The 13653-nt window shown below is 43.6% G+C and overlaps 1 pseudogene; it reads right to left on the reverse strand.

Moving 5' to 3' along the window:
• Positions 1-10541, reverse strand: part of LOC121839164 — a 285007-nt pseudogene extending 274466 nt beyond the window's left edge.
• Between the last annotated feature and the right edge of the window lie 3112 nt (positions 10542-13653).

Consider the following 13653-nt stretch of genomic DNA (forward strand, 5'->3'; position numbering starts at 1 on the left):
TTTTCGGGTACATTCGGAACAGGGCTACATATTTAAATTACGCACATCGGGTCAGGTGAGAAAGCCACGGATCCAAAAGAAGACCTCTAGCTGGTTATTATCTGCTCTCAGCACTAACCGGTACATACGCTGAGGACTTAGACACAATAAAAAGGTACATAACTGATAATGATTACATTACAATGTTTCATACTCTCCTCACCCAACACTCAGTTGGAATACATGACACGCTGTTTGTACATATTCTGTGTGTTTAGGGAGGTGGGTTGATGTTGTTGCTAGAGCACTTGTCAGTAGAGTAATGGAGATGTGGGTGGGCCACCTCCAGGGCTCGTTTACACCCTGCAACAGCCAGGAAACACTTAACGCTCCCTTTAACATCTCACGTCTGACCACCCCATCATTAGATCCGCCAAGGGAAATGACTGCACATTAGCCACCATATTAAGCAGAACGGTGTGCTCACAGACTTTAAGTGATGCGGAGAGTTAGAAGGAGAGAGACAGAGAGGGGAGAGAGAGAGACAGAGAGACAGAGAGAGAGAGAGCGTGTGAGAGAGAGAGAGAGAGACAGAGAGAGAGAGACACACAGAGAGAGAGAGAGACAGAGAGACAGAGAGAGAGAGAGACAGAGAGACAGAGAGAGACAGAGAGGGGGGAGACAGAGACAGAGAGAGAGAGAGAGAGAGAGAGAGAGAGAGAGGGACAGAGAGAGAGAGAGAGAGAGAGAGAGAGAGAGAGAGAGAGAGAGAGAGAGAGAGAGATAGACACAAAGAGACAGAGTATTTGAGTGGACAGAGCGGCTGGGTCCCTGGCGGTTAAGTGTTTTTATTACTGTAATTGTATTGAAAAGGAAAGTATGTGTGAGGGGAAACACAACGAGACAGCTGTTGATGACGGCTATGAAACACCTTGACAAACGAGTGGCTTGTCAGTGAGGATGCTGCTAAGGGGGCTCCCAAGGGGGGGGTGAGATAGCATGGTTATTACCTCTTGCACAGGTGGTGGCTACAGTGGACCAGGATGTGCACACAGTGAACACAGACCACTCCCATCAGCACCAGGCAAAGAGGTCCCACCTGGAGAAATAAAAACACAAAGAACAGGCTGAGAACATACTGACAGTAACGTCAACACCAACTGAAACTGTGAACCAGACAGGAACACTCATCAGTCCATATTAATGCAAACGCATCAGATATAACCCAGAGAAATAGGCTCACTTACACACGATCAGTAGTGGGATAGCTCTTTGTTATTCTATGTATGTTCCCAAAAAACCTCATATCACATAACGGTGTTGGGATCATTATTTTGTTCTGTTCTGTCATCCAGAAAGAAACTCTCTCCATTATGTGACATGATCACACCATCATCATGAGACAGCACAAAGGAGGGGAGATTAAGCAAGAGAACACAACAACATTTTGGGTTTTCTCCTCAACCAATATAATACTAGCACTGGAACATCATCTAGTCTATGGAGCCTGCAGATCCTCTGGGGAATGTCGAGCAAACGTAACGTAACCTTGGCAACGTGATAAATGTGACATGCAGGCTACATCTGTTTCACTGGTATGGTAACCGTGATCATGTGTGACTGCTGTTGGTCTGAAGCTAACCTCGTTCTCAGTCTTACAACAGAGCCGGCTGGGAGACGACATTAGTCTGAAGTGTACAAATTGACCTGATTGTCCTTTCAAATAATGACACTTGTCTAGCCTGACCCTATCCTCCTTTTGTCCATTTGGCAAATGGAGAAATCAGGAAATATGACACTTGTCTAGCCTGACCCTATCCTCCTTTTGTCCATTTGGCAAATGGAGAAATCAGGAAATATGACACTTGTCTAGCCTGACCCTATCCTCCTTTTGTCCATTTGGCAAATGGAGAAATCAGGAAATATGACACTTGTCTAGCCTGACCCTATCCTCCTTTTGTCCATTTGGCAAATGGAGAAATCAGGAAATATGACACTTGTCTAGCCTGACCCTATCCTCCTTTTGTCCATTTGGCAAATGGAGAAATCAGGAAATATGACACTTGTCTAGCCTGATCCTATCCTCCTTTTGTCCATTTGGCAAATGGAGGAATTAGGAAATATGTGAGGCTATATCTGAGCTCAACCACTAGCCAGTGCCACAGATGCAAAGCAGGCAGGCACACAGGCAGGTTTGTACCATGGTGCTGAAGCACTTGTGGTGGGGACTAGTTTGATGAACACCTCACTTACTGATTAACCAGGCCTTGGTTCCCGAGAAGAAGCTGCAGCAATCTACGGATTCAAATATAATCTGATAACACACATCCATCTGTAAAACTCAGAGATAAGGGTTGTGTGCCCAGTCCAGTTAGCAGGAGAATGCAGGTCAATCAACATATGAGTTATTATGACATTTGGACTCTTGTACGATGCAGAGGTCCAAATATAAAACCCCAAATCAACTTAACATGAGCCAGGATTCACAGCAGGGAATCATTGTCTGTAGACAGAGGAATCTAGCAGGTCCACTGACACCACTTACAACGACTCCTAACTTTTCCTCAACACTGAATTAACACACCTGAAGGCTTGGAGCTTAATTCCGACGCGTGCATTCATCTGTACAAGGCGTGCTAATTTCTGCTCCCATCGTACACACTGGTCCAGTAAACCTAGAAACTGAACCGCTGGCTAAATCAAACAGTGGAATGATAAATATGATCTTGTACATTGGTGTTTTATGTAATGACTTCCAATAAACATTCAGATCACAGATAATTAATACATATTTATGCATAATCCATAATCATGCCCAGCCCATGACTTTTTCATTAGCAAAATTCCAATTATTTTTTACCAACCAATATCAATGATGTATAATGTAATGCTGTAGGGATGTAATGCTGTAGGGATGACACATCAACGCACAAGTTCTCTCAGTAACTTTACAACCAAGGCCAAGTTTTCTGACTAGTTCATTTGCAAATATAGTGCCTTCCCAGCCTTTTCTCTGCCTCTGCCTAACAAGAGTGTGTGTATTTTTCCTACTGAATAAACCAAAACCATATTAAACTGTACATAAAGCAGTACACAAGGACACTAATGTAATGTAAAGTGTGAACCAGCCCTGTTTGTGTTATGGTGTGAACGGTGTAAGGCTGTAAGGTGTAAGGTGGTCAAGAGTGTTGGACCAGTAACCGAAAGGTCGCTTGTTTGAATACCCGAGTCGACGAGATTAAAAAATCTGTCGATGTGCCCTTGGAGTAAGGCACTTAACCCTAATTGTAGGTCGCTCTGGAGAGTCTGCTAAATGACTAAAATGTAGTATTACTAGTGGGGCATTAGTTACTCACTATGATCCCTGCGTTGCGTACTGCCAGGGGAAGACCCAGCAAAACAGTCCCAATGTTACCCTTCAGCAGATGTGGGAGCAAAAGGTACATATAGGGACAAACATAATACTATTGAGCAAAGAAAGGTGTACATTAGACCCAAAGAGGAAGAGGAGACACTTTTGCCATTCTGGTAAAAACAGGAAACCAAGAAATAACAGACGTAATGGCCAAAGCCATAAAATGCATAAATGTTTAGGGTAAAATGTATTGTCTATTGTATAGGACAGGAAACCAAAGTAAGGCCATGAGAGCATAGGACAGCTGGACATACCAAGGTCAGAGGGACACACAAAGGAGGGGGTCAGCCAAATGACCAACGGATGGGCTATAGACATAGGACATATATTTTTAGGACAGGAATAGAAGAGACACATAGTCTACTAGTTATAATAAGGACAGACATACCAAAGAACACACCGAGCTAAACATAAGGGGCCCATAGGATAAGATGGGCATGTATTATTTTTGGGACATGAAGAGGTCCTGCCACCATTATAACTTCTCTAAAAGCTGATATTGGCGTTATTGGGCGTGAACAAGCAAGAAGCACAGATAATGGTGGCAGAAGGACTGAGGGAAGTAACTTCATTTGCATGTGGGATGGACTCATATGTTGTATGTGTATAAATACAGAGCCAGTGCTCTGGAAAAGGGTGTGTTCCGCAGACCATCTAGGCTTCTGATATGTTTGTATTAAAAGCCTATATTGAATTCACAAGTTCTTGTAAGTGTTATATTTTGAAACGATCCTCCACGACACAGGTGGATGAGAGCCTGAGTAAACCTGTGGAACACAGAGAGGGTTAGGGGTACACTCAGCGACCAATGTAATTTGATCTTGAATTTTTATTTGATCTAACTCAATTCCTCAAGGGCCGCAGTGTCCACTAACACAGTAGAACGGTAAACAACTGGAACCACTAATAGTGTTTCATGGTTGAGGTGGGTAACTTAAGTCAAATAAAAAAAATTGTCACATGTGCCGAACAGGTGTAAACCTTACCATGAAATGCTTACTTACAAGCCCTTAACCAACAATGCAGTTCAAGAAATAGAGTTAAGAGGAAGTTGACAGGAAAATTACAAAACAATAACGAGGCTATATACAGGGGGTACAAATTAGTCACTTTACAAATGACCTTGACTATGTATAGATATTAAACAGCGCTGTAGCAGCAGCGTAAAAACAAGGGGGAGGGGTGTCAATGTAAATAGTCCAGGTGGCCATTTGATTAATTGGTCAGCAGTCTTATGGCTTGGGGGTAGAAGCTGTTAACTTCTTATGGCTGGGGGGCAGTATTGAGTAGCTTGGATGAATAAGGTGCCCAGAGTAAACTGCCTGCTACTAAGGCCCAGATGCTAAGATATGCTTATTATTAGTAGATTTGGATAGAAAGGAGGCAAAAACCAGAGAAGTGGGAATTCTGAGGTTTGTAGGCTTTCAAGTCTTTGCCTATCCAATATACAGTGTAAAATTTGGACCGACTGCACTTCCTAAGGCTTCCACTAGATGTCAACAGTCTTTAGAACCTTGTTTCATGCTTCTACTGTGAAGGGGGAGCGAATAAGAGCTGTTTGAGGCAGGGGTCTGACAGAATGCCATGAGCTAAGTCTCGCTGCGGCCGTGAGCACGATCTCTTTTCATTTCTAAAGACAAAGGAATTGTCCGGTTGGAACATTATTGAAGATTTATGATAAAAACATCCTAATTATTGTTTCTATACATCGTTTGACATATTTCTACGAACTGTAATGGAACTGTCATCTGAACTAAGTGCCTGCGCCTTGTGAATTTGGATTTGTGAACTAAACGCGCAAACAAAAAGGAGGTATTTGGACATAAATGATGGACTTTATCAAACAAAACAACCATTTATTGTGGAACTGTGATTCCTGGGAGTGCATTCCGATGAAGATCATCAAAGGTTAGTGAATATTTATAATGCTATTTCTGACCTCTGTTGACTGCACTCTGCTGACCTAACATAATCGCATAGTATGCTTTCGTCGTTAAGCCTTTTTGAAATCGGACACTGTGGTGGGATTAACAACAAGTGTATCTTTAAAATGGTGTATAATACTTGTATGTTTGAGGAATTTTAATTATGAGATTTCTGTTGTAACCCCATTGTAAACCCATTTAGTCGGTTTGTTACGCATGTACTGTTTTAGGCCAATTCTGGCCTTTGAGGCTACCATCCTCTCATCTATGGAAAGGTTCTGGGCGGGCTGAAAATAAGTTTTGCAAGCCTCAATGATGTCGAGGTAGAGAGGTTTCATTTTGCAGAGCTTATCAAACCGTGCCTCGCTTCATCTCGTTGTCCTCGTCAACTTTTGGGTCACTGATATGAAGTGTCCGTGAGATTGTCAGAAACCTTTTGCATGACATGACCGTGGTGGGGAAAGGCAGTTGATAGAGGGGTGCAGATTTCCAGTAGTCCTTCAGGGTTTTCAGCTTTACAAGACCCATGTAAATGACCATAGAAAGGAAACAAAAAAGATCTGACATGGAAATGGCATTCCATGTCTCTTTCTTGCCTGCCTGCTTCTTAGCTCCGTACTTATTTGTGTTCAACACCAGGGAATCCGACTGCCGAGGTGAAAAACAACTGAAAAAGTTGCAGGCACAGTCCTTGGAGGTCATGTCCAGCTGAGGTCCTGGTGGCCTTTTTGGTCTGAATATTGGAGGTGGTGGGGCCACATCCTCCTCCAGCACAGAGTGCCAACGACCCTCCTCTGCTCAGCCAGCAGGTTCCACACTTTCCTTCCTCCGCTTCTTTGTCACCGACTTCACACCTCTTGATGGCCGGGCAGGGGTAGGTGTGGTGCCGGAGACAGCAGGGGTCCAGCTTCAGTGGGGGATTTGCACCTTGGCTGTATGGGCTCCTAATCAGAATCACTGGGACTGTGAAATAAAGACACAGAAACAGATTATATATACAGTAGGGAACCCAATCAGAATTGCTGGGACTGTGAAATAAAGACACAGACACAGATAATATATAGAGTAGGGAACCAATCAGTAGGGTGAGGAGCAGTTCCATTCCATGTTTATATAAAATAAAATGTAAAAAATATCTAATATATAGAGACACAGACACACACTCACCCACAATGTAGAGCAGTGTACTTTACACATTTCATTTTTTTATTTTATTTTATTTATTTCACCTTTATTTAACCAGGTAGGCTAGTTGAGAACAAGTTCTCATTTGCAACTGCGACCTGGCCAAGATAAAGCATAGCAGTGTGAACAGACAACACAGAGTTACACATGGAGTAAACAATTAACAAGTCAATAACACAGTAGAAAAAAAAGAGAGTCTATATACATTGTGTGCAAAAGGCATGAGGAGGTAGGCGAATAATTACAATTTTGCAGATTAACACTGGAGTGATAAATGATCAGATGTTCATGTACAGGTAGAGATATTGGTGTGCAAAAGAGCAGAAAAGTAAATAAATATAAACAGTATGGGGATGAGGTAGGTAAAAATGGGTGGGCTATTTACTGATAGACTATGTACAGCTGCAGCGATCGGTTAGATGCTCAGATAGCAGATGTTTGAAGTTGGTGAGGGAGATAAAAGTCTCCAACTTCAGCGATTTTTGCAATTCGTTCCAGTCACAGGCAGCAGAGAACTGATTATATTTTTATATATGGCAAATAAAATAAAAATCTCAAACAACTCAAATGAATAATATTTGATATTATTAATTTCAAATAATGTTACTCACCAATCCAACACAGAATCTTCTCCATACAGGAACATCTCCTCAGATTTAGAGTCAAAAGAATTCTTACTGTCTGAATCACCTTGTAGTAATTCACTGTCACTATCTTGATCAATTTATTCAATAATATCGTGTAGATCTGTATATTTTGTCTTTGTCTTTGATTTTAAAGTTTTACTCACCATAATTCTTCTCTGAAAATGCGTAACCAGCGTGGCTGCTTCTAGTAGAATTTTCAATGGCGAATGGTTGTGTCTTTATGCTCAAGCTTCCCACAAAGGCTAGTCTTCCTGGATAGAACCATTACAATCCCTGCCACATCAAACAAGTGACAGAGCCAGTGCAGTAGGATTCAATCTTAGTCCTGTATTGAGGCTTTGCCTGTTTGATGGTTCGTCTGAGGGCATAGCGGGATTTTTTATAAGTCTTTGGAACAGTGTCTCGCTCCTTGAAAGCGGCAGCTCTAGCCTTTAGCTTGGTGCGAATGTTGCCTGTAATCCATGGCTTCTGGTTGGGATATGTACGTACAGTCAGTGTGGGGACAACGTCGTCGATGCACTTATTGATGAAGCCGGTGACGGAGGTGGTAAACTCCTCAATGCCATTGGATGAATCCCGGAACATACTCCCGTCTGTGCTAGCAAAACAGTCCTGTCAAGTAGCATCCGAGTCATCTGACCACCTCCGTATATAGCGAGTCACTGGTACTTCCAGCATTAGTTTTTGTTTGTAAGCAGGAATCAGGGGGATAGAATTATGGTCAGATTTGCCAAATGGAAAGTGAGGGAGGGCTTTGCACACGTATCTGTGTGTGGAGTAAAGGTGGTCTAGAGTTTTTTCCCCCTCTGGTTGCACATGTAACATGCTGATGGAAATGAGGTAAAACGATTTAAGTTTCCCTGCATTAAAGTCTCCGGTCATTAGGTACACAGCATCTGGATGACCATTTTCTTGATTACTTATGACCTTATACAGCTCATTGAGTGCGGTCTTAGTGCCAGTATCGGTTTGTGGTGTTAAATAGACGGCTATGAATAATATAGATGAGAACTCTCTAGGTAGATAGTGTTGTCTACAGCTTATCATAAGGTACTCCACCTCAGGCGAGCATTACCTCAAAACTTATTTAATATTAGACATTGTGCACCAGCAGTTATTGACAAATAGAGATACACCCCTGCCCCGAGTCTTACCAGACGTAGCTGCTCTGTCCTGCCGATTGCCCGGAGAAGCCAGCCAGCTCTATATTAACTGTGTCATTGTTAGCCACGTCTCGGTGAAACTTAAGATATTACTGTTTTTAATGTCCCATTGGTAGGATAGTGCAGGTAGAGATACTGGTGTGCAAAAGAGCAGAAAGGTAAATAAAATAATAACAGTATGGGGATGAGGTAGGTAAATTGGGTGGGCTTTATAACGATGGACTATGTACAGCTGCAGCGATCGGTTAGCTGCTCAGATAGCAGATGTTTAACTTATTCGATATAGAAGTTATCGAAGATATAGGTGCTCTTTTAATTTAAAAAAAACGTAATATAAAAAAAGTTCCCGTTTTAAACAAGATATTTTGTCACGAAAAGATGCTCGACTATGCATATAATTGACAGCTTTGGAAAGAAAACACTCTGACGTTTCCAAAACCAAAAAGTCTCCAACTTCAGAGATTTTTGCAATTCGTTTTGCAATTCGTTCCAGTCGCAGGCAGCAGAGAACTGGAAGGAAAGGAAGCCAAATGAGGTTTTACTCGTCAACGAATTCTTACGAGGCACCTCGTCTTCCTCCCCCTTTATCTCCATTGTTTTCTTCATGCGGATGATGAGGATTGTGGGCCTCGTCTCAACAAAGCAGTATATCCTTCACGTAGGACTCATTAACCTCTAGTGACTCCCCATCCCGCGTGAGGGAGCATAATCATCGACTGACACTAATTAGCATAACGCAATGGACATAAATATTCCTAGAAAATATTCCTATTCATGAAAATCACAAGTGAAATATATTGAGACACAGCTTAGCCTTTTGTTAATCACCCTGTCATCTCAGATTTTCAAAATATGCTTTACAGCCAAAGCTAGACAAGCATTTGTGTAAGTTTATCGATAGCCTAACATAGCATTTTGTCCAGCTAGCAGCAGGTAACTTGGTCACGGAAATCAGAAAAGAAATCAAATTAAATCGTTTACCTTTGATAAGCTTCAGATGTTTCCCTCACGAGACTCCCAGTTAGATAGATGTTCCTTTTTTCCCAAAATATTTTTTTTTGTAGGTGAAATAACTCCATTTGTTCTTCACGTTTGGCTGAGATATTGCCCAGAAATTGCAGTCACGAAAACGTCGAAAAATATTCCAAATTAGCTCCAAAATAACGACAGAAGCATGGCAAACGTTGTTTATAATCAAACCTCAAGGTGGTTTTCAAATATCAATTCGATAATATATCCACCAGGACAATTAGTTTTTCTCTAGGACCGATTGGAATAATGGCTACCTCTGTATTTTACGCGAGAATCACTCTGGGAGCCATCAGGTGACCAATTGCGCAATGTAGCCGCTTACGAGTATTCTTCAACATAAATGCGTAAAACTAAGTCACAACGCTGTAGACACCTTGGCGAATACGGAGAAAAAGTAATCTGGTTGATAGCCCATTCACTGCTCAATAGGGACGCAATATCATTTCTGTTATACCCACAGACAATATTTTTACAGTTTTGGAAACTTTAGAGTGTTTTCTATCCTAAGATGTGAATTATATGCATATTCTAGCATCTTGTCCTGACAAAATATCCTGTTTACTACGGGAACATTATGTTTCAAAAAAAGAAAATACTGCCCCCTAGTCACAAGAAAAACTCTTCATCCAGTTTAAGGTGAGTTCTGATGTCCTGAAGCTCTTTACGGTCATAAGAGACGGTAGAAGCGACATTATGTACAAAATGAGTTAAAAACAATACAAAAAACAAACAAAATAGCAGTTTGTTAGGAGCCCATAAAACAGCAGCCATCCCCTCCAGCGCCATTACGTGATTCCTTGGTGAGGTAGTTGAGGTGTGTTAACTTACGTAATGCCCTGGTGGCTGTTGAGGTAGTTGAGGTGTTTTAACTTAAGTGATGCCCTGGCTGTTAACGAGCTCATAGCGTCTTGTAGGCAGCAGCTCTGGATCCTGGTCCTCTTCAGAGTTGTTCTCCTCCTCCTACCCTCCTCCACAAGGGTTCTCAATGAGGGAGGGTCATCACCTCCGTGTCTGGAAGGGTTAACCAGGAGGTTAGAGGTTAAGGTCAGTCACTAGTTCATATAGTTTTCCTTAATCTAATGCCCCCTCCAAAATCAAGCCCTTGGCATTAACCCCTAGCCCATAAGCAGGTAATATCAAGGTAATATCTATATTTTAACACTTTTCATAAAGTGTTTAAGTGTACACTAAGCATTCAAAACATTAAGAACACCTGCACTTTCCATGACATTCAGTGCATTCGAAAAGTATTCAGACCCCTTGAGTTTTTCCACGTTTTGTTACCTTAGTCTTATTCTAAAATTGATTCAATTGTTTTTCCGCCTCATCAATATACACACACAATACCCTATAATGACAAAGCAAAAACAGGTTTTTAGAAATGTTTTCAGATTTATTCAACTTAAAAAAAGAGAAAAACCTTGTTTACATAAGTGTTCAAACCCTTTGAGACAAGAAATTGTAACGGATCTCGTCCTCCTCTTCTGAGGAGGAGTAGCGAGAAAGATCGGAGGACCAATGTGCAGTGTGGTAAGTGTCCATAATGTTTAATCAAAACACAACAGAACACTGGAACAAAACAATAAACGAAACAGTCCCGTGTGGCAACAAGCACTGACACGGAAGACAAACACCCACAACTCAAAAGTGAAACCAGGCTACCTAAGTATGATTCTCAATCAGGGACAACGATTGACAGCTGCCTCTGATTGAGAACCATACTAAGCCGAACACAGAAATCCCAAATTATAGAAAAACGAACATATCCTGCCCACCCAACTCACGCCCTGACCATACTAAAACAAAGACCTAAATAAAAGAACTAAGGTCAGAACGTGACAGTACCCCCCCCCACCCCCCGAAAGGTGCGGACTCCGGCTGCAAAACCTAAACCTATAGGGGAGGGTCTGGGTGGGTGTCTGTCCGCGGTGGTGGCTCTGGCGCGGGACGTGAACCCCACTCCACCATAGTCCTTCTCTGCCTCTCTACCCGCCTCCGTGGCCACTTTAACGCGGCGACCCTTGCCGCCGACCTCGGACTGGGGACCCAAGCCACGAGTCCCGAATGGTACAGAGAGACAGCCTGGTGCGGGGGGCTGCCACCGGAGGGCTGGTGCGTGGAGGTGGCACCGGATAGACCGGACCGTGAAGGCGCACTGGAGCTCTTGAGCACCGAGCCTGCCCAACCTTACCTGGTTGAATGCTCCCCGTAGCCAGGCCAGTGCGGTGAGGTGGAATAGCTCTGCTGGAGAACCGGGGACACCATGAGTAAGGCTAGTACCATGTACATCGGCCCGAGGAGACGCACTGGAGACCAGATGCGCTGAGCCGGCTTCATGGCACCTGGCTCGATGCCCACTCTAGCCCGGCCAATACGAGGTGCTGCAATGTACCGCACCGGGCTATGCACGCGCACCGGGGACACCGTGCGCTCCACCGCATAACACGGTCCCTGCCCGGGCCCTCTCGCTCTCCGGTAAGCACGGGAAGTTGGCGCAGGTCTCCTACCTGACTTCGCCACACTCCCCGTGTGCCCCCCTCCAATATATATTTTTGGGGGCTGTCTCTTAGGCTTCCAGCCGCGCTGCCGTGCTGCCTCCTCATAACGCCGCCTCTCGACTTTTGCTGCGTGTAGCTCTGCCTTGGGGTGGCGATATTCTCCCTGCTGTGCCCATGATCCCTTGCCGTCCAGAATCTCCTCGCAAGTCCAGTTCTCCAAGTATCGCTGCCGCTGCTGCTGCCCGTTCCCATGCTGCTTGGTCCTTTGGGTGTTTCTGTAACGGATCTCATCCTCCTCTTCTGAGGAGGAATAGTGAGAAGGATTCGAGGACCAATGCGCAGCGTGGTAAGTGTCCATAATGTTAAATCAAAACACAACAGAACACTGGAACAAAACAATAAACGTGAATAAACGAAACAGTCCTGTGTGGCAACAAGCACTGACACGGAACACAAACACCCACAACTCAAAAGTAAAACCAGGCTACCTAAGTATGATTCTCAATCAGGGACAACGAATGACAGCTGCCTTTGATTGAGAACCATACTCAGCCGAACACAGAAATCCCAAATTATAGAAAAACGAACATAGACAACCCACCCAACTCACGCCCTGACCATACTAAAACAAATACCTAAATAAAAGAAGTAAGGTCAGAACATGACAGAAATTGAGCTCAGGTGCATCCTGTTTCCATTGATCGTCCTTGAGATGTTTTTAAAACTTGATTGGAGTCCACCTGTGGTAAATTCAATTGATTGGACATGATTTGGAAAGGCACACACCTGTCTATATAAAGGTCCCACAGTGGACAGCGCATATCAGAGCAGAAACCAGGCCATGAGGTCGAAGGAATTGCCCGTTGAGCTTAGACAGGATTGTCGAGACACAGATCTGGGGAAGGGTACCAAAACATTTCTGCAGAAGAACTCAGTGGCCTCCACCCTTCTTAAATGGAAGAAGTCTGTTACATCAAGACTCCGGACGGCCAAACTGCGCTATCGGGGGAGAAGGACCTTGATCAGGGAGGTGACCAAGAACCCGATGGTCAATCTGACAGAGCTTCAGAGTTCCTCTGTAGAGATGGGAGAACCTTCCAGAAGAACGTCCATCTCTGCAGCACTCCACCACTCAGGTCTTTATGGTAGACTGGCCAAATGGAAGCCACTCCTCAGTAAAAGGCAATGACATCCCACGGTGAAACATGGTGGTGGTAGCACCATGGTGTGGGGATGTTTTTGAGCAGCAGGGACTGGGAGACTAGTCGGGATTGAGGAAAAGATGAACGGAGCAAAGTCCAGAGAGATCCTCGATGAAAACCTGCTCCAGAGTGCTCAGACTGGGGCGAAGGTTCACCTTCCAACAGGACAACAACATAAGCACACAGCCAAGACAACGCAGGAGTGGCTCAGGACAAGTATCGGAATGTCCTTGAGGGGCCCAGCCAGAGCCCGGACTTAAACTTGCTCAAACATCTCTGGAGAGACCTGAAAAAAGCTGTGAAGCTACACTCCCCATCCAAACTTAGAGCTTGAGAAGATCTGCAGAGAAGAATTGGAGAAACTCCCCAAATACCGGTGTGCCATGCTTGTAGCGTCATACCCAAGAAGACTCGAGGCTGTAATCACTGTCAAAGGTCCTTCAAAGTACTGAGTAAAGGGTCTGAATACTTATGTAAAAAAAATATATATATATATATATATATACACACACTTGCAAAAATGTCTAAAATCCTGTTTTTGCCTTGTCATTGTGTATAGATATATGAAATTGTCCCCCCCCCCCCATCAACTGTAGAATAAGGCTGT

Source organism: Oncorhynchus tshawytscha, linkage group LG14 (assembly GCF_018296145.1).
Source record: "Oncorhynchus tshawytscha isolate Ot180627B linkage group LG14, Otsh_v2.0, whole genome shotgun sequence".
NCBI classification, from domain to species: domain Eukaryota; kingdom Metazoa; phylum Chordata; class Actinopteri; order Salmoniformes; family Salmonidae; genus Oncorhynchus; species Oncorhynchus tshawytscha.